The sequence below is a fragment of the Centruroides sculpturatus genome, unplaced genomic scaffold, assembly GCF_000671375.1.
Source record: "Centruroides sculpturatus isolate CEXI.00-Female unplaced genomic scaffold, Cexi_2.0 scaffold67, whole genome shotgun sequence".
NCBI classification, from domain to species: Eukaryota; Metazoa; Arthropoda; class Arachnida; order Scorpiones; family Buthidae; genus Centruroides; species Centruroides sculpturatus.
Window position 1 is genome coordinate 45,678 of NW_019384305.1, and position 27,238 is coordinate 72,915.

The 27,238-nt window shown below is 28.6% G+C and overlaps 1 protein-coding gene across 1 annotated transcript in view; it reads left to right on the forward strand.

Moving 5' to 3' along the window:
- LOC111618641 (serine-rich adhesin for platelets-like) overlaps window positions 1-27,238 on the forward strand; it is a 114,516-nt gene that overhangs the window by 31,264 nt on the left and 56,014 nt on the right. Inside the window, exon 2 of the mRNA XM_023360205.1 lies at window positions 10,068-10,144. The gene's annotated coding sequence lies outside the window, so the exon portion shown is untranslated. The remainder of the gene's footprint in view (window positions 1-10,067; window positions 10,145-27,238) is intronic.

Genomic DNA, 27,238 nt, shown 5'->3' on the forward strand with positions numbered 1-27,238 from the left:
AGGCTTAACATCGACGAAAATTCAACGCGAAGCGACACGCAACGGAGAAAAATTTCGACATTGGATACGTTAAACTATTTTTTCGTACGTAAATCAGTTATCCGAAATATCAGTTATCCGGACAACCCCAGTCCCCAACTGATTCGGAAAATCGACGCTCTACTGTAATTAATATATAATTATATGTACAGTACCTAATTTATATATAATTTATATAATACTGTCCAGGCGATAGAAATCTCTCCGTAGCGTGGCGCTACGGACGGCGGGAAAGTAGTTCGGCTGCCTGATGACGTTTTACGTAATTATAGGAGTTTTTTTACCTTTTTTTTACGGATACTGTCGCAATTTTTTCGCAGTTTTATAGGAATCGTAATTATAGGGGGTTGACTGTATCTGATAACAAGTCTTTCATTCCATGTAAAACTTTGCTGCACAGTTATAAAGAGGGTTTTTATCATTAAAAGACCAAACATTTATCCCTAGTCATTCTTTCAGACAAGTAACTACCCTTATAGTCATAAAACTTATTTTCTTTAATTGTTTTAAGTTTATGTTTAAGTTAATGAGAGTAGAATGTAATTTGATATTTGTAAACTTATTGTTTTCTAATTTTAAAACAATATTTTGAAATATTGTTATAAAATTTTATAAACAAATTAGTAATGCATAGAATACAGAATTGTTTTCATCATCACTGAAAACTTTCTATGTAATTTATAAACAATCTTCTTTACCTTCTAATAAAAAAATGATTTCTGATTAAAATTACATCTATAATGAAGTGTAATAGCAAAACAACAATTTTAATCTTTGAGATGGTATTTTCTAAACTGTGTACTAGTAAGTATCATACTTTCAACAGCTGATTCAGAGGCTTCAGTATATAGTAGGGTAGGTTATGTGACGTTTTTATTTTCATTTTAGCAATTTTCTGCAGGATATATAACCACAGTGGCTCTTCTAGATCCTTACTGCAGCTTTGGTATACTTATTCAATTTATTTTTGTAAACATGGTACATACAATTTATACATATGTAATCGTTTTGAAGTTTTCTTACTAAGTATATTATGTAATGTAATGTACACATAGATTGTAAGTGTAACTTGCAACTTAATGTTGAACAAGTAACTGACAGCTAATGATGTAGGAAAAGTTGAAGGAATTAAACGAATGTTTACTAGTCAGTGATAAAGTACCAGTAAAGTAATAGTGATATTTACTATAAAACAGTGCTAACTATATGTAAATATAAAACACCCTTCCAATAGAGCAGGCCTGGATAACTTATAGTAGGAAGTGATTGACTTTCACTAGTCAAAAGCACTGATGATCAACTCCACATTTTTGTTTCATGAAATCTTAATAATCCATTTTAATGAAATTAAACTGCAAAACATACAGTAGTTGTATTTACCACATTTACTCTCATATAAGACAAGGTTTTTATTCATTTATCATGGCTTAAAATTCCTAGGTCGTCCTATATGCATGAGTGAAAGATTCTTTTCGATTTTGAAAATAATTTTTGTGAACCATCTATTTGCATTTTTTACCGGATGCTTACCTTCTTGTATTTATAAAACATAAGTATTTTATCTGGGTCATTTGAATCGTTCTTGTGTATTGTCAGAAGTAAAGATGAATAGCAATAGGAAAAGCAAAGCTTTTGAATTGAATTCCAGATTGAAATTCCAAAATCACACAGGAGCTCAATATAAGTTTTAATCCATTCCCATGTGAAAACAGATGATTACTCGGTAATCAGAATTCAGAGAAACTCGTAAGTGTAATCAACAGAGAGTGGATTTGACTGTTAAGAATTGGCAAAAAAAGGTTTCCGATTGTCCAGCTTTACATGAACAAATTATGCTGCTGATTTTACAAGATTTTTCCTTTGTTTAAAATGCTAGTAATTTTTGCGAGACAATGTGTGAATTTACGTTCATTTGATATTTTACTTGTGATTAAACGAAATAAAATTAGAATTGTATTAATAAATTTAATTTTATTTATTTTGATCTTTAAAGTCACACTTTGTCCTATATGCAAGGTTGTCTTATATTTGAGTAAATACAGTATGTATTTGCACAGTAAGTAATATGCCAGTTTATCTCTTTTTGGAAAAGACACTAAGATATAAATTAAACAACATTTGTTTATCACCGCAACGAATGCATTGTATCTTTCTGTCACAGAAATGATAAGTTTGCTTCTGTTCAATGTATTCATTTTTCACTGAACAGGATTGCACTGGACTAATACAATAAAACAATTTCTAAAATGACAATAAACTGGTTTCTCTGTGAAAAATATGGATTTAATATTTATATTAAAATTACAAATGTTTTTCATGTTTTAACAAGCCATATTATCTGAGATCGACCAAAACTGATGCTGTGATTGATAGGTCAGTCAAAATCAACTTGATGGCCTGCAATAGATGATACAGCTTTTGCATGTTTCTGGTAGGTGATATATGGCTCCTATCATGATAAGGTTTGGCCATCCCTGGTATATACAATTGTGAGTTATACTTACAAAAATATAGTATAATAAATTTCCCAAAGCCCAATACATTGATACTCAACCAAACAATTGTTGTAATGAATCATCATAAAAAAATTATAATTATTAATTTAGATAAGATATGGCACCTAATGTCTACCTTTAATACCAAATTACTGAATATTTAATATCTAATCATTAAATTAATAATAGCAAATTTGTAGCCTAATTAATGATGGCAATCATTTGGTTGAAAAATGTAGTATTTTTTTAAGTTGAGAAATAGATTCAAGGTACAGTACTGTATATTTGTTATTTATTCTGTGATCTTTCTAAAAAAAGAAACATTAGTTTCAAAGACATTTAAGACATAAAACAATGTATTTTTATTAAATAAAATTACACAAAAAAGTATAAATTCTATTTGAATATCATTTTATAATATAGTATAACCTCCAAATAGTGGACACCTTTGGGACTGAGAAGTTTGTCTGCTATTTAGAGGTGTTCACTATTCAGGGCTACATGCTGATGGTCATATTGTATTTTAACCTGGTCATTATAAAGTGATGGATATGATGGATTGTGAAAACATCAAATTTGTGTTAAGAATGTGAAAATACCAAAAAATGTATATAGCATCTATATTTAAAATAAAGATAAGTAATATTCTATATATGTCAGCTGTAAAAATCACATTTTAATTGAATTCTAAATAGCAAACAGATTGTATAGGATACTTTAATGAAATGGAACATAAAATTTATCACAAAATGTAAACATTGATTAATTATTAATTCATCAAAAACAACTTGAGTGGATGAAATGAAAATGAAAAAGAAAAATGAAACTGTTATTATGAACAGAAGGATGGGCAAAAGTTAGTTTAGACGATGAGAGTTTGAATGTCGATTTACAAAAGTGATTTGCTAGCCACTTCAAGGGGTAAGAAATTTATTCAGTATTCTTGCATTTATAACATCATTTCTGATCTAAGCGATTAATAAAATTGATAGTGTGATTTGTCTATTTTGTAGTTATCAAGTAGGTGTGATTTTTCGAACATTTTTGGTTTTTTGAATAAATGATTTATTAAAAATTACTTTAGTCACTACAAAGCTTTTAAGATCATAAATGCAAGAAATCTGAACACACTTTAAAGTAGTCAGCAAATTGCCTTTGTAACACGATCTTTGAACTTTCATCAAATAAACACTATTGTCTTAACCTTAAAACTATTCTTTTTTCATTATTACTGTACTACAGTTCTTGTTGAATGAATGAGTAACTTCAGAAAAGTTTATAGTTTCTTGGTATCATAAGCTTAATTCCCACAATAAGACAGAAATTTAATAACATTAAGATGTATGATGATAGATGGTGATTGACAATCTAACTAGTTTAGTCTTCTTTAATAGATAAAGAATATTGTTCAGCTTTTTACAACCTGCCGTCTTCACCTATTCCTACTTTAAATTAGTCTTTATTCAATGCATACAGTCAAAATTTGTCCTCTGAAAGAGTATTTGAACTTATTCTTTGTTTTAGTTTTAAAATATTTTGTACTGTACAGTACATAATTAATTTTTTCAGAATATTGAAGATGGGACTTTGTGTTTTCATAAGGTAGGTTATGGAGGATGGCATCCATTATTTGGTGTCCATTGTTTTTAGATAAATATTATAGATATCCTATTTGAAAGGTTTGGGGATTGTAAAAATGTCTGTTGAGGTGTCTGCTATTCAGGAGTGTTTATTAGTGGAGGTTTCAGTGTTGTTATGTCAAAGATTCATTTAAAAAAATTTTATTTAGTATTAAAAAGAATACAAAAGAAAAAAACAAGCCATTGAAAGATTAGTGCTTGTTTTAAGCAGGGCTGTGGCATCAGAGTTGGAAGGAATTCCTGGCCAGAGGAGTTGGAGTCGGGAAAATGTGTTGACTCAGACTCCAGCATTTTAAATTTAATTTAGTTTTTTTATTTAAATGAAAAAAAATTATTTTATATTTATTAATTTTTAAAAATCTTTTTGTATTTTGTTATAATTCATTTAAATACAAGATGCAGCAATTTAATTTATTAAATATGTAGTTTTCTTTGTAGTATTTGTGTTTAGTAGTTAAATCATTTTAACTCAATTGAATTGAATATTTTTGAATCATTCCTTTATTATCCCTGCTTTAAATAAGTACTCTATTTTTCTGAATGAGCCAGACTAATTGATCAGAGTATATATTTTTCTTTTCTGAAAAAGGGGCTGAACTAGCTAGATCGCATACCTTTTAGTTGGACTAACTTTTCTGGAAGGGTGAAATTGAAGTGTAAATGCTGTAGATTAAAGTTATGTAGATGTCAAATTTTATTGCTGCCTTTCTCCTCTTTTTGAATGTTTGTTAAAAGTAACATTAATATTTATTTATATAAAAAAATTTAAGTTAGATATTAAAAATACTAACTATAAAAGTATTTTGGTAAATGGGACATTTATCCAAATATGAGGTTCTTTTCAGAGTTCAGGTGTTCATAGGGTTGCCCTCTATGCCCCCTATAAAATGACAGTATTTAATTTTTCTGGAGTCAGAGTCGAGTGTTTTTTTACCAACTCCACAACAGCCCTGGTTTTAAGAGATTTTTATAAAAGGCTTCATTTTAAATATATCAAACAGATCAGTGATACGTAGTCAAACTTCAATTTAGCATTACTATTTGTTCACTTATAAAATTTGCACTGAATTGAGTATGGTGCTAAAATACAATAAGCAACTGGACTCCATCTATATTCCTTCCAGCAAAAAAACTAATGGAACAAACATTTTTGGCCTCTTTTAGGGGGCCTGCCTCAAGTCTTAAAACTTTGAAAATAGAACATTCTAATTTTGAATACTTTTAAAACCTGGGGCAGGCCTATTGGAGGCCAACAACATTTGTTCCATTAAAGGTTTTTGCTGGAAAGAGTACAGATGATGATAACTTGCTTATACGTAGTATATAGTGTTTCAGCATAGTGCCAATGTACCTAAAACAATAACAATTACATATAGTAATAAGATTTACACCTAAGTTTGAGTTTGAATGTCTTGTGATTTGCTGATGATAACATTGTTTGTAATGTAAATCGTACATTTGGTAATTGACACATACTGAAAGGGTTTTGTTTGGGGAAAAGTCATTCAAAAATGTTCATTGTGGTCTTAAGAATGGTACTGATTAAGAGAGGTGATATTAAGGTTTGACTGTGTGTATATTTTGATTTGCTGGTTTTAATATTTTAAAATGCTGTTCCTCCACAATTTAAATTTTTTCATGAGGGATTGAATAAACAGATAATGTATAGAAAAGTCTTTATTATAGTTCTTTTGATGGCATACATCTTTAATTTAATAGAACAATTTTTTAATATTAACTATATGATTTTAAATATTTATATTTTGATGTGAAGTGATATCAGTACAGAAAAACAGAATAATATCAAGTCTAATACTTAGTAAATGAATATAAAATACTTTTTAAATTCAGATTAAGAAAAGAAATTTATAAAGATTAAACTTTAATTTTCAACAGAATTTTTATAAAAACAATTTGTTTTGTATTTTAAGTTATTCTAAAGAAACTTAAAACATTAGTTTTTGAATTTTTAAATGTTTTACTCTAAATGAAACATATTTTTCTTTGTTTAAATTACTGTATAAGAGAGAACATTTTCTAAGACCTTAAATTTTTGCATTTCTATTTTTTTATGTTGTTGTTTAAATAAAAAATTGAAAGTTTTATTTTTTTCTATGTTTAAAAAGATAAGGAATTTAGATATGATAGACTGCATATCTTAGACGATAATGCTTTATTATCTTATACCACCAATTAAATTAACAATTCTTATTTTAATGCGTGTGTGGAGGATAGAAAACTATAAAATTACTTTAAAACTTTTTTTCACTTTTATCAACAAAATATGTTGTGCAGATGAAATATTGTTGAGGTTACAAAGCATCCTGAAATGTATTTCTTCTATAAGAAATGTAATTAATAAAATTGTTAGTTTGCTTTTTAATAATTAGTCACTGAGTTAATTAGAATTGTTATTAAGCTTAAATAATTCTGAAAATTTTTATCAATTTCTGTCACTTTTAATGATAAATGACTAATATTTTATAGTAGAATTACATTAAATGAGATAAATATATTTCTCCTGTTGTATTTGTAATGGAAATTTTGAATATTGGATTAATTAATTAAAAATTTTTTTCCTGATCAAGTAATTGATGATAGTATTATCATACATTGATTTATCAAATTGAAATTGTTTTAATGATTGTATTCAATGTTAAAATGATTATTGTTGTTGTTATTAAGCAATTGATTAAATGGACTTTTTATTCCATATGATAAAAATTTGTCTTTTCTGAGTAATTAAAAAATTATAAAATTTTCTGATAGTATTTTTTTAATTTCTGGATACTATAAACATTTTTTGTTATTTATGGTTTTTTGGAATTTGAAATGACATTGTAATAATGTTTATTTTAACTTAATTGCAAATAGTATTCTTTATTTATATAGAGTTAGCTCTATATAAATAAAAATCTAGTTCTTACATGTATATTTATAAATAACTGTATAATAATATGAGCTGTGATAAAGAATAAGTCACACCTTCCATACTATTTCCAGCAAAAACAGCTCAGAAATTGAATGTCTAAGAAGTAGAATATGCATTTGTATTCTATTTAAATGTTCGATTTCTGAATGCTTAAACTTGAAACAGGCCACTTAACAAAATGAATGTTTTCAGCTACATTACATTTTATTAAACTGTTTTTGCTGGAAATAGTGTGGAAGGTATGACTTATTATTTTTATGCTCCAGCTCATCATGTAGAGAATTGTGGAAAGAAGTGGAGAATATTTCCTTTATTTATATTTAGATAAAGAATCTTTGTATTGGGTTAAAATTATTTTTTGTAGGTATCTTTAGTGAACAGGTCATGACAAAAGTGTAAAGAAGAAAATATTGTACATGTATTAATGATGAAATATAATTCTAATGAGATAAAGCAGATCATTTTGGTTATCAGAATATTGCAAATTTAAATAACTTTATTTCTAAGTGTTGCTTAGCCATCTTTTGTACGTGCATGATAGGTTGTTCTTAGTTCTTGTTTATAATTTGAAATATTTTTTATTAAAATTAATGGAATTTGAATGTAGTTATTAACTATATTCAAATCCCATTAATCCAGATCAAACAGGACCAGATCCAAACCAAATAAATCAATTAGTGGGGTATTGAAATATAAATATAAAACTCTACATTGAAAATCTTTTTTAATAATTGAAAGTAAACATGCATGTAAAGCATGCAAGTTTACTAATCTGAAAACAATAAGAACAAATATTATATAAAAATTACTCAATATGGGCTTATAATTTTTTTATATATAAATACTATATATTTTTATCCTTATAAACATGAGATTGCTACTTAGATACATATTAAGGTCATAAACAATGTTTCAGTTGGGTTACCCTGGCTTTTTTATAGCAATTGCCACTCCATTTGCCAAACACATTTTTTATTCACCAAAATAGAAAGTTACTTGCCAGATTACTTTTTTGCATACTGTGACTTTTTCTACCAATCAGAAATGAAAGGATGACCAACAATAAAAAGTTTTTATGACTGAGTTTCTCAAGCTACTTTATTTTGTTTACTAACAGTAAAATTGTATCGGGCCAAGACCAATTCGTGTTCTGTGATACTCCTTTTCACCAAGCGACTATTATTTCTGGACTGCTCTGTGGCTATTCATCACTCCAATTACCAGATGAATGTAATTTTTGCAAATTGCAAATTTTATAACACTTTTTGACCTTTGTCAATGATCTCGCAAACATTGCAATAAATAATTTTTCCATAAAATGTGTAAAAATTTAAAAAGAAACAACTATTCAAACCATTCCAAATATTTCAGAAATCCAGATAAACAGGATCTGAATAAATAAGGTTTGACTGTAATGACGAAGGGTTACTGATAAAAATTTCCATTACTTCTATTATTTTATTTGTGTGTTCAGAATCCATCAATTTAAAGAAAAATGAACTTTGTAATTTGAAGCATACTGATATAGATGGATTTTGATTGGCATAAAGTTTATTAATATATATAATTTAAGAGGTTCATATGCTTTTAAAAGCAGTATTAATAAAAAATTTATTATTATTTTTATGACTTACGATATCTGGTGATCCCAACAAGAAAGACCATATAGGCCATTTGTATACTTGTCAAAACTCACTTTGATTGCAAGATTTGTAAACTTTTGCATGGATGCATAGTTTTATTTAGTTTTGCATGATTTATTGAATCAAATAGTGGTTTTTTGTTTGATTGAATTTAAAACACTTTTAATTAAATTGCCTCAATGTCCTTTTTTCCTTGTTAATATGTAAATTTTTTCGACTATAAATTCGACTTTCATCTATTATCAGGACTTATTATACTGGTTTTACAGTACTGGTTATACTGTTTTCTGTTAATCTTTGTAATATTATCTGTAAAACCAGTATAATAAGTCCTGATAATAGATGAAAGTCGAATTTATAGTCGAAAAAATTTACATATTAAAATACTTTTATTCAAGTAAGTTTTTAAAAACTTCTAAAATGGGTTCTAATCCGTGAAGTACTAGTGAAATGAGAAAGGTGAAAATTCTCAATATGGTCAAAATAGAAAAAAAAAATTATTTGTAGAGATTGTCGAACTCTACAAATAATTCATTTTATCCACTTTATTTACTGTGGATAAAATGAATTTTCCTTAGTGAACAAATATAAAATTTATGTCAGTTTTTCTTCTGCACTCCAATCTGCTAAAGTTTCTGATACAATTCATGATAAGGGTTACTCAAAATGGAAAAAGCATTAAATGTGTGAATAGAAGACAAGATTAGAAAAAGAATGCCTATTGAAGGCAACATGTTATGACAAAAGACACTGAGCTTATACAAGGACATTCAGTTACAAGACAGTGTGGAGAAAACTAAGCCATTTATAGCAAGCAAGGAATGGTTACATAGGTTCAAAATTAGGTTTAATGTAAAAAATGTAAAAATTACTGAAGTTGCATCTACTGATGAGGATACTTCTGCTGTTTTCAGCAGTTAAAAAAATTATTGATGAGAAAGGCTATAATCCTAAACAAGTTTTCAATTGTGATGAAACAGGCTATCTTTGGAAAAAGATACCTGAGAGGACCTAAATACATAAAAGTGCAAAATGCAATCTGAGATTATGTAGCTATATGAAACAATACAAAATACATAATAATATGTAATAGTACCTATGCTTTTATTTTCTCTTGGTCTATTACATTATATGCTTGCATGAATGTTGGTTTTTGTATATAGTTTGCTACTATCCACTGTTTCAGCTATCCACAGTAGACTTTGGAACATATTATTTGTGGATATGGCAGTCCCATTGTAATTTGAAATTATTTTTGTTGTATTTTTTAAAGACTTGCTATGATTAGAATTAATTCATTACTTTATTCTTATTACAGGCAATAGACAAATTAACAAGCTTGAGGTCTATTGGTTAATGGTGACAGTGGCATCAGTGTCATTGAACTGTCAGAAAGTAAGTTAATTATATTTGAATTTTATTATATATATCCAATTTACTAAAACTTTTTTAAGAATTCAGTATGATGATATAAAATTAATTTTATACTGCTTAAAAATTCTGATATTGTAGGAAAAAATAAAATAATTTTTTAGTCATATTAAATTATTACTATAAAGCAATAAATTAAATAAGTAATAATAGCTTACATTGGTACATTACATCCAGTTATGTAGATAATTATTTTTCTTTGAACACATACTTTTTAATATATCTTTTTTACAAAATTAATACAAAAATATATGATATGTAGTAATATGGTTAAACTTGTTTATAGCAAGTAGGAAGGGACCATTACATTTACTTGCTAAATCTGAGTGCTCATTAAAATTGGGTTTCCAAAAAAGAAGACATATTATTTGCGGTACAGCTATACATTGGCTTTGTATTTTTTTCATTGTCTTTTATTTTTTATTGGATAAGACTCATGACAAAAAGCATTGTCACTTGCACCTCTCATTTCAAAAAATTTTGTAGTTTTTCTGCACGTTTTAAGGTTATTGAGTATGTTGGTGGGAGTTCTGTTCAGTAGCGTAGCGAGGGGAGTGCAAGGGGGTGTATCATGCACTGAGGGCCACTCGCAGAGGGGTGCCCAAATGGTCTCCAAGACAAACTATATGTGTTTCTGGAGGGGGCGCCAATAAAGTGTCATGCCCCGGGCGCCAGTTATGTTTGCTACGCTACTGGTTCTGTTCTGTTCTTATTTTTGTCTTTGTTTGCTTCATTATTTTGTTCAGCTACTTGTGTTTGTACTTCAGCAACAATATCTTCTTGAGTTGGTATGTCAGAAGTCATCACATCATAGTCTATAGAAACAGATTTCAAATACATATTCATTCATTTCCAAATTTACTGTCAGTTTAAGTAAACCATCACCTTCCTCTTATCAGATTGTCTATCTTAAAAAATCTCCAAACCAGCTTTTTAGAAACAATTTTTCATGCACTTAAATGACATTTTCCCACATCTTATTCAATAAATGGATTGCTTCAAGTTTATTTGCATTTGAAGTTATTTGTTTTTTGTTTTTTTCCTATCCAGAAGCAACAAAATCAATTGCTTACAAAAATGGCTTTTGAAAATTCTTAGAATCCATTGGTCTATGGACTTTAGTCTTAAATGTTTAGTAATTTTGGGATCCTATGAGAAGAAGAATATTATGCTTTTGTTTCCTTGGTTTTCTCTTCTATTTTGAAATGAATTTAGTGAAAATGTCAGTGTAATCCATACTTTTTTACTGTTGTCATAATCAGTTGGAAGCATCTTTACATTTTTAAAATGTAGAATTTTTTACTTTAAAAATTAACAGTTTCTTTCTTTCTTTTCTCTGTAAATCTTTACAAGTAAGTTTGAGAGTTTCAATACAGCACTTCTAACATTCAAAGGTTTTCAATGATGATGTCTCTACTCATTTAGTTTGTGGTTATAGATGCATTTCAGAATGATGTGTAATTCCTAATACTTTCAAAAATACTGTTTTTTGTATAGAATTAGCACTGATGAGGGAACAAAATTATACATCATTCCAAAATGCATTTGTAACCATAAACTAAATGAGTAAAGTCATCGTCATTGAAAACCTTGGATGTTAGAAGTGCTGTATTAAAACTTAAACTTACTCATAAAGATTGACAGAGAAAAGAAAGAATTACAGCATCTCTTTTCCATATAATAACAGTTTCTTCTTGTCATTACCAGACATATTCACATGCTCTAACACCATAAGTCTATTTTTGGAGAGCTTGTCTCTGCACTTTTTACTCTTAAATTTCAGTCTGTTGGTGGTTAAGTTGGCTGTTGCTTATTTAATTTCTTGTTTTTATTTTTTACATTACATTATCCTATTGGGTATTGTGAATGTTGGATAAACTTAAAATTACAGATTATTCTTTATGCAAGTCCATGATGATTGATAGACAAGACAATTTTTCTCTGAAAGAAAGTTTTTTATATGATCAAAAATACTTGTGATATTTTTTTTTCTATGTACATAAAATTATAACATTAAATAGCTGCTTTTCAGCAACCAATAAATAAATAAATATGCTTAATTAAAATAAAGGATGAATATAGAGTCCTTGAAAAAAGTTTGAGACCACCTAAGTTTTGAAACTTCCCATTAAAATTAACTGATCCCCTGTAAATATACTCTTGTTTAGGTATTAAAATAGCCATAAACCAAATATGAAATAAAAATTTATTTTCATATTTTAAGAAATTCAAATAAAACAAATTATTGCTTGCAATTTGCCTGGAAAAAAGTTTGAGACCAGTTTAAAAATTCATATTTTACAACATTCTAAAATACAATAGACATTGTAACCTAATTTGTATGCGTTCATATTGTGTGTTTTCAACCATTAGTAAAAATGTGATCTGGTAAAACATTCACAGATGAAGAAAAAAGGCAAGATATATGCATTCAGAGACTGAAAAATCTGAATGTATCATTGTAGGTCTACTAGGAAGAACAAAGACTGTAGTTCACAATTACTTAAAGGACCATGACAATTATGACAAAGCTAAGTATTGCAGTTGGTCAAAAAACTTTCTGCTGGAGATGACCGGGCAGTATTGAGAACAGTAGGACATCCTTTGCTATGTCATCTAGTTAGCTTACAGCTTCACTGTGGCTACCTGTAATACCAAGTACAATGAGATATGTTCTGAAAAAGGTCTGCAAATCATGCATACATGAAAATGCAGGCACTGCCAAAATTGACAACTTCCCATGTGGAAAGGCAGCTGAGCTTTGCGATGCATTATATTGAGCATTCAGATTAATGGAAGCACACAGCTTTTAGCGATGAGAAGAAATTTAACCTAGACAGCTCTGATGGTATGTGATACTATTGGCACTAACCTCATTTTTTATCACGTCGTGTATAAGTTGGATGATTCAAGATGGTATAGGCGGCTTTCACTCATCAATTAAAATCAGCTATTGCTTTCATTTCACTTGTTCAAAGGCAGCTGACTATCAAGATGTGTTGGGAAATTATCTTCTATTATTAACAGATGAAGCAATGGACAAACATTTTGTTTTCCAACAGGATAATGCTACTATTCAAAATGCTGTCTCAACAATGACATGGTTGTCTTGACAATAATATCAATATTTTGCCATGTCTATCATTTAACCAAATTTAAACTGAACAGAAAATCTTTGGGGGTAATTTTATAAGAGTAGTTAATAATACAAAAGGAAAACAATTTGATAGTGTTTGTGATCTTAAAAAAAGCAATTGTGACTGCTTGGGATGAAACTAGTCCTGAAAAGCTAACAACTCTTACTACATTCATGACCAATTGATTGATGTTATTCAGGTTAATGGTAACAAACTAAGTATTAAACATTGTTTTTCTCACTATATTTTGTTTTCATTGTGCTTTTTTGATCCTGGTCTCAAACTTTTTTCCAGGCAAATTACAAACAACAGTTTCTTGTATTTGAATTTCTTAAGTATGAAAATAACTTTTTACTTCATATTTGATTTATGGTTATTTTAATACCTAAACAGCAGCATATTTACAGGAGATTAGTTAATTTTAATAAGAAGTTTCAAAACCCAGGTTTTTCCAGGACTGTACTTAATAAGATGTTTACATAATTATGTTTAACATTTTCTATGATGAAAATATTAAACTTGATTTATTTGATAGTTTTTGTATTTTTTTAATATATATGATTTAACACTTTCAATGGCCTGGATAAAAACTTATTTCCTTATATTGCCCATGTATTTTGTCCTGTCTCCATTTCCAGGTTTTCGTTTTGTAAGCAAACATTAGAATTTTTGAAAGTTTTGAAGAGAATTTTTCCTGAGTAAGAATAAAAATATTCAAAAGCAATTATATTACAAGTCTATATTATCTTAAATGTATTGAACTAAAGAAGTCCTTTAAAAATTTTTCATAAAATAATAAATTATGTTGAGTTTTCATTATTGAGTTTTTTTATCTTCAAAATCATTGAGCTTAGTATGATTACATGCTTTAAAAAAATTGTTTGATATTTATGCTTTTGCTTTATGTTGAGTATTAATTTACAAAATGATCAGTACTTAATAAAAAAAAATAATTACTCTTTGTCAGTGTTAAATAACTGGTTATTATTTCATCAATTAAAATCTTACAAAACTTTGCAACTACTTTCAACAGTATATGACTGTATTCTCAGCAAAATTTGAAATTAGAACAAATATTTTTAAACTTCATATAAGATTCAAAAAACAAGATTTTTTTTAGTGTTTAAAAATGATTTATTTTGCTAAGTTCACTAAGCAAACAAATGAATTTTATTAACTAATTCATTAGATATAGAAAATCATAATTGCTTTTAAAAAATACCATTATCAAAAATTTTCTACAAATCTTAAACATATAAATGGTATATGCAGTAAAGCGTCGATTATCTGAATGCTGATCAACCGAAACGTCAGTTAACCGAAAACATTCCAGTCAGATTGTGTCATGCTGAATCGAACGTTTTTAATACTAGATTAAGTTCTAAAGTATAAATTTTTTGTTTTAATATTTTTCAATATATTTATTTTGTTTGTACAAAATAAAGAAATAATTTTTAATGATACAATAACCATGATTATTATTATAAAAGTTTTTGTTGGGCTTAACATCGATGAAAATTTAACGTGAAGTGACACGCAACAGAGAAAAATTTAAACATGGGACATATTAATATACTATTATTGGGATATACTAATATATTATATTAATAATGTATATATTCGTACATAATTGGTTATCCAAAAAAATTGATTTTCTGAACAACCCCAGTTCCGAATTGATTTGGATAATCGATGCTCTACTATATACTACAATTGTTTCCTTGAATAGAGGTCAATCCGAACTTATAATGTAACACAATGTTTAGTAATATATATATTTTCTAAATGAAGAAATAAAGAGAAATTATATATATATTTTAAGTTAATTAGTTTATCAGGAAAAATAAATCTTTATATTTATAAGAATTTAAAACCTTTATGAATTAATAATTACAATTTGTTTAATTTAAACAATTATTTGAAAAATATAAAATTTATCCAGAAATTTATCAAGTATTTAAATAATAGTGTTTTATTGCAGTCTAAAACAGTTAACAGTATTAAATTACCATACTTGCCATCATATTTGGAAGATTTTAACCATGACTCTGTCCAACAGATGTAGATTGAAAGCTACCCTCTCACAACTGAATTTTAAAAAATGTTTATAATAAAAATCTTATGAGAAAATATTGTGCAAATGATCACCTACTTCATGTCATAATTAAAGCAATATGCTTGATGTAATAGGTTTAGAAAATTATAGATAGTACACATTATAATATGATTTTTATAAGCATTTTTTAATTACTGTATATCTGAGCAGATAAGATGATAGTTGAATCATAAAAAAGGGTCCCCAAAATCCAGGGTCGTCTTATAGGACAGATACAAAAAAAATCAGATTGAAATTTATATAAATTAAAACCATTATAAAAAAACGGACAAACTGTAATTATTTACTAGTAGAGAGTAGGGTATGTGCACAAAATAGAATAGCCCATACAACGTTTTTGTGAACAGTCAAGATCATTACCCGAATGCCGAATCAGTGCCAATGTTTGCAACAATTGCAAGGCTGTACTGCCAGTTGCAAGAAAATAAAATTTGTTCTTTTGAAAAATTACAAATAGGACGTAATTCCATATATGCTATACAGTATTATTATTTAGATGATGATCACTGATCTAAACTAAATTCATAGGCCATTGATAGTTTGGGGGGGGTCATCTTATAGGGCAGATATATGCTAAAACTGTAAAACTTTGATGAAAATTTATAGCTCGTCTTATTGAAGGTCATCTTATCTGCCGAGATATACGGTAATATATATTTTTTAAATAATAATCTATGGAAATAGTATTTTCCATAGATTTATATTTATGATAAATACTGTTTACAGAAAATTATAAAAATTATTCTAAGATTTAACATTACTAATTAGTATATAAGATTTTGAATATCATCAAATTATATAATTATTATGGTAATAAAGTTAAATTAGTTTATTAACACCAAAATTTTACAGTTCACAAAAAAGTGTAAGATTAAAAAATTAACAATTAATAACAAATAGTACTAATTATGGAATTCAAAAAACTATTTGTATCATTTGTTGTGTAAAACTTTAACTCTTTATTAAAATTTCATTCTTTATTTATATTTTTCAACAGAGTGTTGTTATGTTACTTGGTGCTGCCTATGTGATTTACATTTTTCATTACTGAACATTTTCTTATTAAAACAATAAATTATTTGTTTGCATTTGTATCATAGTCTTTCATATTTTCTGTGATAATATGTAACAATTTAAGATGATATCATCTTAATCTAAAATAGCATAACTTTCAAAAATAATAATCCAGATAGTCATTTAGCTGAGATTTTGAAATTGNTTTTTTTTTTTTTTTTTTTTTTTTTTTTTTTTTTTTTTTTTTTTTTTTTTTTTTTTTTTTTTTTTTTTTTTTTTTTTTTTTTTTTTTTTTTTTTTTTTTTTTTTTTTTTTTTTTTTTTTTTTTTTTTTTTTTTTTTTTTTTTTTTTTTTTTTTTTTTTTTTTTTTTTTTTTTTTTTTTTTTTTTTTTTTTTTTTTTTTTTTTTTTTTTTTTTTTTTTTTTTTTTTTTTTTTTTTTTTTTTTTTTTTTTTTTTTTTTTTTTTTTTTTTTTTTTTTTTTTTTTTTTTTTTTTTTTTTTTTTTTTTTTTTTTTTTTTTTTTTTTTTTTTTTTTTTTTTTTTTTTTTTTTTTTTTTTTTTTTTTTTTTTTTTTTTTTTTTTTTTTTTTTTTTTTTTTTTTTTTTTTTTTTTTTTTTTTTTTTTTTTTTTTTTTTTTTTTTTTTTTTTTGTAAATTGGCAACTAAAATTTTTTTGTAACAAATAATTCAAAATTATTAAATTAGCTCAGGGGTTCTAAACTTTTTTCTGTTGATCCCTTAACTTTAAAGAACTCTCAACATTTTATTAAATCTCTCTCTCTTTTTTTCTAACATAGCTAATAATAATAATAATAAGCCGCCGGTTTAAGCCGAGTATTACCCACTAAACCTAACACAATAATAATAATAATAATAAATAAATAAATCTGGTAAGCTAGTATTAATCCACACACTTTTCATAGACAAGTTGTATTTACAGTCTGCAAATCTACAAAAACTTAAACTGTCATATACATAAGCCATTGGACTAGTAATTTTTAATGAACCATTTTCAATTGACCCAGACTAATTTTTGAATCCCAAAAATGCCTTGACCCCTATGTTGATATAAATCACTTTGGACACCCTGAATTAGATGATAGAAAATTCAAGTATAATAGAACTCGGTTAAGAAGTTTTTCAAGAAACCAATTTATAAAACTTCTTAAAGAAGAAATGAAAATAATATAGCTTTTCTTTCATTAATCCATATTTATTTAACAATGTTGTTCTACATTACAGTGAATTAGGCTTATACAGTATCTATTTTAGATATTTGTCTAATATCTTCATCTATTAAGTAAAAAATGTTTTATGATTCCCAAAAATAAAATCACAGATTTACAAATACTATAAAGTTTTAAATAAATTTTAGTATGGTATCACCCATATGTTGATAGCACTTCTCAGAACTTGCTCTTTGTTGCAAACATTGTTGCCAGAAAATTATAAAATTTACATTCAAGATAGCCCTAAGTCAGGTACAAAATTGTGCAATGACATACAAAGGAAGTCATTATTAAGAGCAGATTATTTATTTGTTCTTCATTTGTAGTCTGTAAGTTTGTTTCTATTATTTTTGTGCTTTTAGTACAGTACTTGACATATAAATATAAAGCCTAGACTGTGTAAGTTCCTTTTTGTTATTTTTATACTCACAAGTATTTCATGGATTCTTTAAACATATCTAAAAGAAGAGATGATATCATTATTGATGTGAATAACAAAAAACAAGGTAAATCAATAACTTTAGAAAATAAGCAGTTATAAAACTGGAAGCACTGTTAAAGATCTTTGCATCAAATATTCTTCAAGTTCTTCATTGTATTTTAAACACAGAAAAGTATTTAAAAGAAATTAAAAATGTTCCATCTTGAGAATTTTCTCAATAGAGACACTACTACTACATTTAGGTGGTCTAAAGAAAAAAGTGAGCATTCAAACAAAACTATGTAAAGAAATAATTTTGTTTTATATTTTCTTTGAAAAGAGATTAATGTTAAAAATATATTATTTTATAAAATATAAAATTGTTTTTATGATAAAATAATGCAAGTATAATAATAATAAAAATTTTGTTGCCAAATATTTTTATTATTATTTTTCAACATTTTCCTATATAAAATCCAAAAATGTAATTATGCATTATGTATTATTTATTTGTATGAAAAATTAGTTCCCACTTTGTAACTTCTAGGAATCAATTAACTTGTAAAGATGGGAACTACCTGTATATAAAATTTTCAATAGGACTATGCCAGTGTTTTTCAACCTGTGGGTCGCGACCCCCAGGGGGGGTTGCAAAGCCTTACACGGGGGTCACGGGTAAAAGAAAAAGACAAGTGTTTGTAGGTCCTACACTACAATAAATAAAACTACAATTTCAGTGAGAAGGCTTTGCGTTTTTATTTTAAAGTACAATTGGTTTTTCGATCGATATTTAGGTCTCAACAGAAAGAAAATTAAATACGTAGTTTTTAAAATCACTGATATAGTTTTAGTATGGCCCTGGGGGTCGCCAGAATTTTTTTAACTTGTAAAGGGGTCGCTTATTCAAGAAGGTTGAAAAACACTGGACTATGCTAAGGAAAACATGTAAGGTTGTAGCACTCCCAGGGGTGGTAGTTTCATTAGCAGGGCCTCTCAATCTGCCAATGAATATTGCTTGTCCAAGGTTGTTTCAATAGGACTTCTTAAGTGAATTCATCTTCTATTTGTGGACAAAGATTTCCGTCTACTTAATTGGAAAATTGTTTTAAACAGGAACGTTTTATACAGAAAATATTTTCACACTCCTTTATTATTTTATGAATATTATAAATTACATTCAAGGACAGTGGGTGATTGATTAATGAACAGTTTGGACTGTGAACAAATTGGACAATGAACGCTCTCGCAAAAAGGTTTTTATGTTTGGACAACATGACCACTCACAGAACAAACATAAGAAGAAGCGACACTGCATTTAAGATTTTTAAAACTACAGTAGAGCATCGATTATCCGACTCAATTGAAGACTCGGGTTGGTCGGATAACTGAAAAAATCAGATAACCGAAAATAATGAAAAAAATACATTATTAGTATAGTATATTAGTATATCGCTATTAATTAGTTAAATGTAATTAGTATATCGCTAACCTACTTCGCGTTGAATTTTCATCAATGTTAGACTTTCACAGTTGTATACCTAACCCTTTTTTGCACTAGTTGATTTCTGTTCTCTGAATTTCTGTAAGTGCATTTCTAAACTTTTTATTTTAAAAAACTGATAATATTATGGGACTAAAAAGAGTGGAGTATCAAGAATTGTGTTTACTATAGAAACTAAGCAAGAGATAATAGCTAAGATAAGAATGGGCAGAAGATATCTGATGTTGCTAGGCAGTATGGCTTCAATAGCTCTATAGTAGGCACAATCTTAGCTAAGAAAGATATAGACAAAAAGAATCAAGCAGATAATGGAGTAATGAAAATCACATTTGAGAAACAAAGATGTGTCATCCATGAAAAAATGGAGAGATTACTTTTAGTTTGTTAATACATGTAAATAAACATATAAATAAAAAAATTATATAATTTCTTACTATTTCAGAGTCTCCAGAACAAATTAATCAAATTCCCATAAAAATATGGTAAATCAATAATCGGTTAACAAACAAGTTTGGTAGTGAATGTTGTCTTTGAACAGATTATATTCATTAACCAATCACCCATTTTATATCTTAATAATAGCTTGTTGGTTAACTGTAGTTATATATTCTGTTTAATAGGTAGAAAGGGATAAGGTGCACATGCTCAACTAACATTGATAAGAAAGAAGGCTCATTTGAACATTCACTGTATAGTGAACTTGCAATTTGCAGTGATAGTATATATAACTAAGGCAACCCACAATTGCTTTATTTTCAAAAAAAAATCTGCTTTAAAATATAAAAATTCTGCTGTATTATGCCTTATGACAGAAAGTTTTTGCTTTATTCTTATTTATTTTTTAATTACATTTGCATTCAGCGCACACATTTTTTTTTGCATTTTTATTGGTTTATGTGATTCTCAATACTACTATTACTGTTATCTTCGTCTGAATCTGACAGATTAGCAGAGTTGAACATAAAGTAAAAATGAATGTCCATGGAGAAGATGGTTCAGAGTAGAAAAACTCCTCTCCACATTGTACTGCTAGCAAGAACTGACAGAGCTTTTAATGCCAGCTGACTCAAAATCAGAATTTCCCTGGTAGAGAGCTTTCAGAAATTTATTATATCATTGCACACTGCTCTGTCTTCATTATTGATCAAAGCATTGTAGTATGCTATCTCTTTTTTCCATATCTCTTTCTTGGAGAATCTGCATAATTGAGAAGTAATACTGTCCATTGCTTGGTTATGATTTGGATATAGGACTTCCTGACATGCTGGATGTTTGCCATCTAGATAAAGTTGAAGTTTCAAACCCATATCAAATGGTACCAACAGTTTCTGAATGGTTTCAAGAATTCATCAAATATCACTTCCTACAACACTGGATTTGGATCCAGGTTATGACTCCAGTTTCCTGATCAATTTGCTTAAGGCTTCAGCTTGGCTTGCAACTGTGTATAGCTGTTCTTCAAGTTTGGACTGATCAAATAACTCTCCAAGTTCTTGCAATGCAGCTTCTTCCATAGTCTGATTTTTTTTCTAATCTGTGTCGTTAAAGCATCCCATTTCTTATGGTAGTATGAAATTGCTTTTAACCACATCTCCCATTGAGTAATAACTGGTATAGGTGGCAGTGCTGAAGAGTGGTTCTCAGCAGATAAAGCTGTATGCAACGAATGCCTTCTGTTTGCTGCCTTTACTAGAACTGCCTTCATCTCTGAGATGAAATATTCAGGATGCTGTTCTTAGTGCATCCTGAACATCTTACACATCTCAAACATTTAGTTACACATGTTAAACATTTAGTTTAACATGTGTAACTAAATGTTTGACATGTTTGTAACATGTGCATGAGTTTCAAAGCAGTAGCATTCATATATGGAGTGTTGTCTGTCAAAAGTTCAACAAAATTGTCTAACTCAACATTCAAAAGTTCAAGAGATGCAAACACTTCTTTGACAATGATATCACTGTTGGACTTTTCTATTGGTTTGTTTGGAAAGTTCATAGTGATTTTTAAGAGAAATAAAAGAAACTGTTTTAAAACTAAAAATATTCTTTTATTCCATTACATATGTGCCATTGTTTTTAATGACGTGTTGCCATCTATGGGGGAGCTTCATGATACCCTCTTCGTAGAACTTTCCCGTTTTTCCCACGAAAAACTGATCCATGTGGTTTTTGCAAGCTTCCAAAGTGTCAAAGTTTTTATCATGAAGAGAATTTTGCAGAGAACAGAACAAATGGTAGTTCGATGAGGCTAGGTTAGGTGAGTATGGAGGTGAGGTAAAACATCCCAGCCTAGTTCCAATAATTTTTGGTGTGTTCATAAAGACGTGTGTGGTCTGGCATTATCTTGGTGAAACACAATGCCTTTTCTATTGGCCAGTTCCAGATGTTTTTCTTTAATTGCCATGTTCAGTTTATCCAATTGGGAACAATACTTATCAGAATCAATTGTTCGATTCTGTGGGAGCAGCTCATAGTACAGGATTCCCTTCCAATCCCACCAGACTGTGAGCATGACCTTCTTTGGATGAAGAATTGCCTTTGGAGTTTTTAATGGTGGTTAATTTTTCTTACCCGGTGATCATTTTCTGCAGATGTTGTTATAAACGATCCACTTTTTATCACCTGTCACTAAACGTTTCAGAAAAGGGTTGTTTTCATTTTGTCTTTCAAGAGAATCACAAATGGAGATGCGATCCAGTAAGTTCTTTTAAGTCGTGAGGTATCCAAATGTCATAATGATTCACATATCCAAGCTTCTTTAGATGTTGAAATACGGTACTATTTGAAGACTTCACTATGTCTGCAATTTCCTGAGTTGTATAATGAGGGTTTTCATCCAATAATGTTTTGATCTGGTCCTCTTCAATAATGGAGCAGGAAGCATCTTCAAGGCTGAAATTACCTGCTTTAAATTTTGCAAACCACTTTTGAACAGTTGATTCTGCTACAGCACTCCCACCATAAACATCACATATCTTTTTTGCTGTTTGTACAGCATTTTTGCCTTTATGATAAAAAAGAAACAAGTATCGATAATCACATTGTTTGCATCCATTTTTGCAACGAGACAAATTAAACAATATTTGAATAATTATTTGAATAATTGTAACGGTTTTTTTTTTGTAATGGACACGTCTCAAGGTCATTTATCATAATATTCATTGGTTTGTACAATTCAAATCATTTTCACGTCAGTCAGTGTCTCAACTGTTGGCTATCAAAAATCGCTACGAACTTTCCAAACAACCAATACAATTTGAGATTGCACTAGACAGGGTGGTTTGTAGGTTCCAATCAATCAATCAATCAATGTATTTACAACTTTCCTGTTTTTCATATCAACCAACTCATCTAGTATTAGCAGAATGTCAGCACTTCCACACATTTGTGCAGTAGTGTCTAAATCTTTGTTTCCAACATTGCAGAGAAACCTGCACAAGGTGTTTTCAGTAGATAAGTTTTCACTCAAAGATAATTTTAAATTAGACTTCATCTGCTTTTTGAACCTTTTGTGATAGAAAATGTATGAAGGTATTCCCACAGAACAGAATATGGAAACCATGTCTTGCCATCTTGAAGGTTTACTACTTCTGGAAGTGGTAAATGGCAAGATTCTTTGCTTGCTGCTGCTACTACTATTGCCCTTACAATATTTTGCACTTGGAATATGTGTACTCACAGTGAATTTCTTTTCATAGCTGACCATAGTATTGCAGTACTCACAGTGCAAATTTTCAATTTCCACTACAAACCCTTCATCAGGAAATACACATAATCAAAGAGCTGCTGTAACTGGTATCTTGGACTTATCTTAAGATACAATTAAATAAATTTATTTTTTAAATTTAAAGAAATAAAGACATTACATAAGACTTTTAGAAATTATTATTTTTATCTATTCTCCTGTTTCACAAACTAATCCAGAAGTAACAGTCAAAACACTAAAATTCTTCTAAGACATCCAAATAGAATATTAAAAATTATCAAAGTTAAAATATGATCAAAATGCTGACCTTTTATTAGAGGCTATGATGTCTTCACAATAAAACAATGATTAAAATTTGTACAATATTTACTGTGTCTTGTAGTGTATTTAAAAGCTTCTAGCCCTCTGGTGGTCCTTTTGGTTAATCTTGACATCACTTTGCATAAAGTCATACATGAAGAGAACATTACCCCAGGAGTTTATTTTTTTATATTTAATGTTCTCTTTATGTATGACCTTATAAATAAATTTAATTACAAACTTGGTTTATTCAAATTAGGGTTTCTCATTTCCCGGTATTTTGCTTGTCCCGGGATCCCGGGAAATTCCGGGATAGAATTAATTATTTTTAAGGTATACAAAATATCTTGAAATCAAATGATATAATTATTTTCCATTTTTTAAAGTAATTTTAAAGTTTTGTAACCTCCAAAATCATATTAATAATGCTGTGTTAGGTCTATAGGCCTATAATAAAAATTACCTTTAAATAACGTAGAAATTTTCACAAATAGAAAAAAATTAATTAAAGTTTGCTGGAAACTGCATACAACAACAACAAAAAAAATGTTTTGAATTGAGTTAAAAATTAAAAAAATGAACTTCTAATTTAGAAGGTAATTTTCGTTTTTTAAATAAAATATAATACAAAATATTGCAAACTTTTATAAGATTTTAAAAAGCAAAGATGGTCAATACTCCGATAACTCACTCTAATTCTTATTTTAGTAATGAAAAGTCTTGCCACCGAGAATGCCCTTTCCGATTCAATTGATGTGATTGGAATAGTGTTTAATGCATTTAAGAGAAGACAGATATTATGTGTTTTTTCACCTGTAGCCTGGAAGCTTTCGAGTTCGTTTTCGAGATTGTAGTACTTCTTTCGCTCTCTAGTATTCTTGATTTGTCTACCTTGGCTGCTTTAATAGCGGCATCAAGCTTAGAGCTCGATAATTCGGCAATTCATTTGGCTTTAATAATCAGGTTTATGAAGAAAAACTTCATACTTGCAGACTTTGTACTCGTTTGTATCCTTGCCCAATTTGCACAATCTGGCGTCAGGCATTTATTGAAGCTACTGGGCATGGTTAAAACTCAAGACAGCGTAAGCACAATTATTCCAGATATTACAGGTTCCGACAAGTAAAGAATTTTTATAGTCATGCCACAAATAAGCTATATATTGATTATTGACCATTTGTGACATGCTATAACGAGCAAAAATTTAAAAAAACTAATAGGTAGGTTTAAAATTAATAAATACAAATGTATTCTGGCAGTGAATGAGTTAATTATGCTTTCTATTTGCAAAACTCCTCAACCTTAACACAAAATAAGAAAAAAAGTGAATTTTTAAGAAATTTGCGGGATTTCCCGGGATATTTCCCGGGTTAAAAAAACAACCGGGATCCCGGAATCCCGTTTCAGAAACCCTAATTCAAATCTCTACTACAATATATCAGAATAACTAACAGTTACCAGATCCTATGGAGATGGGAGCTACGTTACTGACTGTTTGAAATGAAAGGTTGCTACATTTATAAAAAGGTCATTTTTTTTTTTGTATCAAAATTTTTAAAGGTCGATAGCTATTTTGCCACTTAATCGAGCAATAAAAAAATATATAATTATTCAAAGTAAAAATTTATTTAACAAAAACAGTTAAACAATTACAATTAAATCAATTAAATCTTCACAAGGTATGAAGATGGTAACATTCTTACAAATTAAAAACTTCAACAGAGTGCACAAGAAAGTAATGTTAACTTAATAGAAAAAATAGTTATAAATTTGAAAAGTATAAAGAAGAACTGAAATATGGTAAACAAGATTTGTATATTGTATTTTCATGTGGATATATAAAAATGAGAAAATTTCTATTTTTGGCTTATTTGGACACAGCAGTTTGCTGCTACAGTCCTCAAAAAAACTTGCTATCTTGCTGATAGTTTGCTACAGTTGGCAATAAGGTACAGAGAGACACGGTGTGGGAGTTGGACTGGACTACAGCGAAAAAAACATGGCAACTCTGACAAATTTCTTTAATTCTGCTTAATAAATTTGCTGAATTTTACAAAATATTAATAACTGGAAGAAAATGTATTTGGAAATTATCTCTTTTTTTCTTACACAATCAAAATTATAAAAAAAAAATAAATAGTATTATACAATTATTTATGATTTTTGCACTATTGCTATTTTAGGCTAGTTTATTAACACCAGCACTCTAATTGGAAGCATATGGAGATGTAAAAGGTAATTTTGAGGGGTTCATAAAAATAAAAAAATTTTGAAAAAATTTTATTGATAAATTATTTGAGTTTTCTTGTATTAGTTAGGCAAAATTATAAATATATCATTTCTAAAATCATAAAATGTTTTAAAATTTAAATATGTCCATTGATATTACACTCACTGACAAATAGTTATGCATCAAGAAAAAGGCATTGGAATTAAATTAGTTGCAAGGCATTAAGGCATTGAATTAAACTGTTAGTGTACTCATAATAACAACAACAGTAATAAGTGATTACAGTATCATAGCAAAAGGATAATTTCCTATGGAACAACAGTACAATTTAAAGAAACCTTTAGTACTTTGTAGGACTTCTTAAGTGGATATAAGTGGTGATATGGTTGGACATAGAGACAGGGACACTGTATATAGCATACAGATTTGTTCATGGTTTCCAGATCTCTCAAATCATAGATGGCTGAAGCTGGTGTCTCATCTGGTCCCACAAATCTTGATGAGTAACAAATCTCGAGACCAGGTAGACCAGGAAGTATGGCAACATGATTGGGACATTTCTGGGAAATCCTGGCTGTGTGTGTGTGGTTGAGCATTATCTTGCTGGAAAATGGCTGTTTGCAAACATCATAAAAGACAACATAAGAACAAACAGGATTTTATGAACAATCACTATACTATTAATGTCTCCTATATGACTATTAGAGGTGATCAAGTATCATATGAAATGACTCCCATGACCAGCATGCCAGTAATGAAGAGTGTGCTATTCAAAAGTAAAGATGAGATTGAAACATTCACCAGTGGTCCTTCAAACTTTAACATGGTGCTGTTATTCCTGAACACAATTATGGTATTTCAACAAATATGATATACTACAGTTTCATAGCAGTTTGTCCTTTTCTGTTACAGTTCCACTATAAATGAGGCTGATGGTATTAGGATGTTAATGGCAGGATACACAGTGGTTGCCATACACGCAAATTTATCTGTGCTAGTTGCCTGCAATGGTACAGAAAGAGACAAGGAGAGGGATCATAGTGAGGCTTTCATCTATCTCTGGATGATGAACATTAAGTCTGTTGCAGTTGTTTTGCTTGTCTTGTGATCATGTGATCCTCTATGCTGTTAAACTGTTTGAGGTATACAGAACATGCCTGCCATGTACCGTACATGTTCTCTGTGTCCACTGCCTCCAATATGTTTTCTCAGTTAGGTCAAAATGGCCATCCTCCTTTCCTGAGCCCAATATCAAACTTAAATTAATATCTGACTGCATCATACAGACATACCTAGTATTCAAAGACCTCCAAATAATAAGTACACTGAAAATCTGAACAGTCTGCTCAACAACTCTGCAAGCTTTTTTACAGGATATTGAGGTAGTGATTTTAAGGCACTCT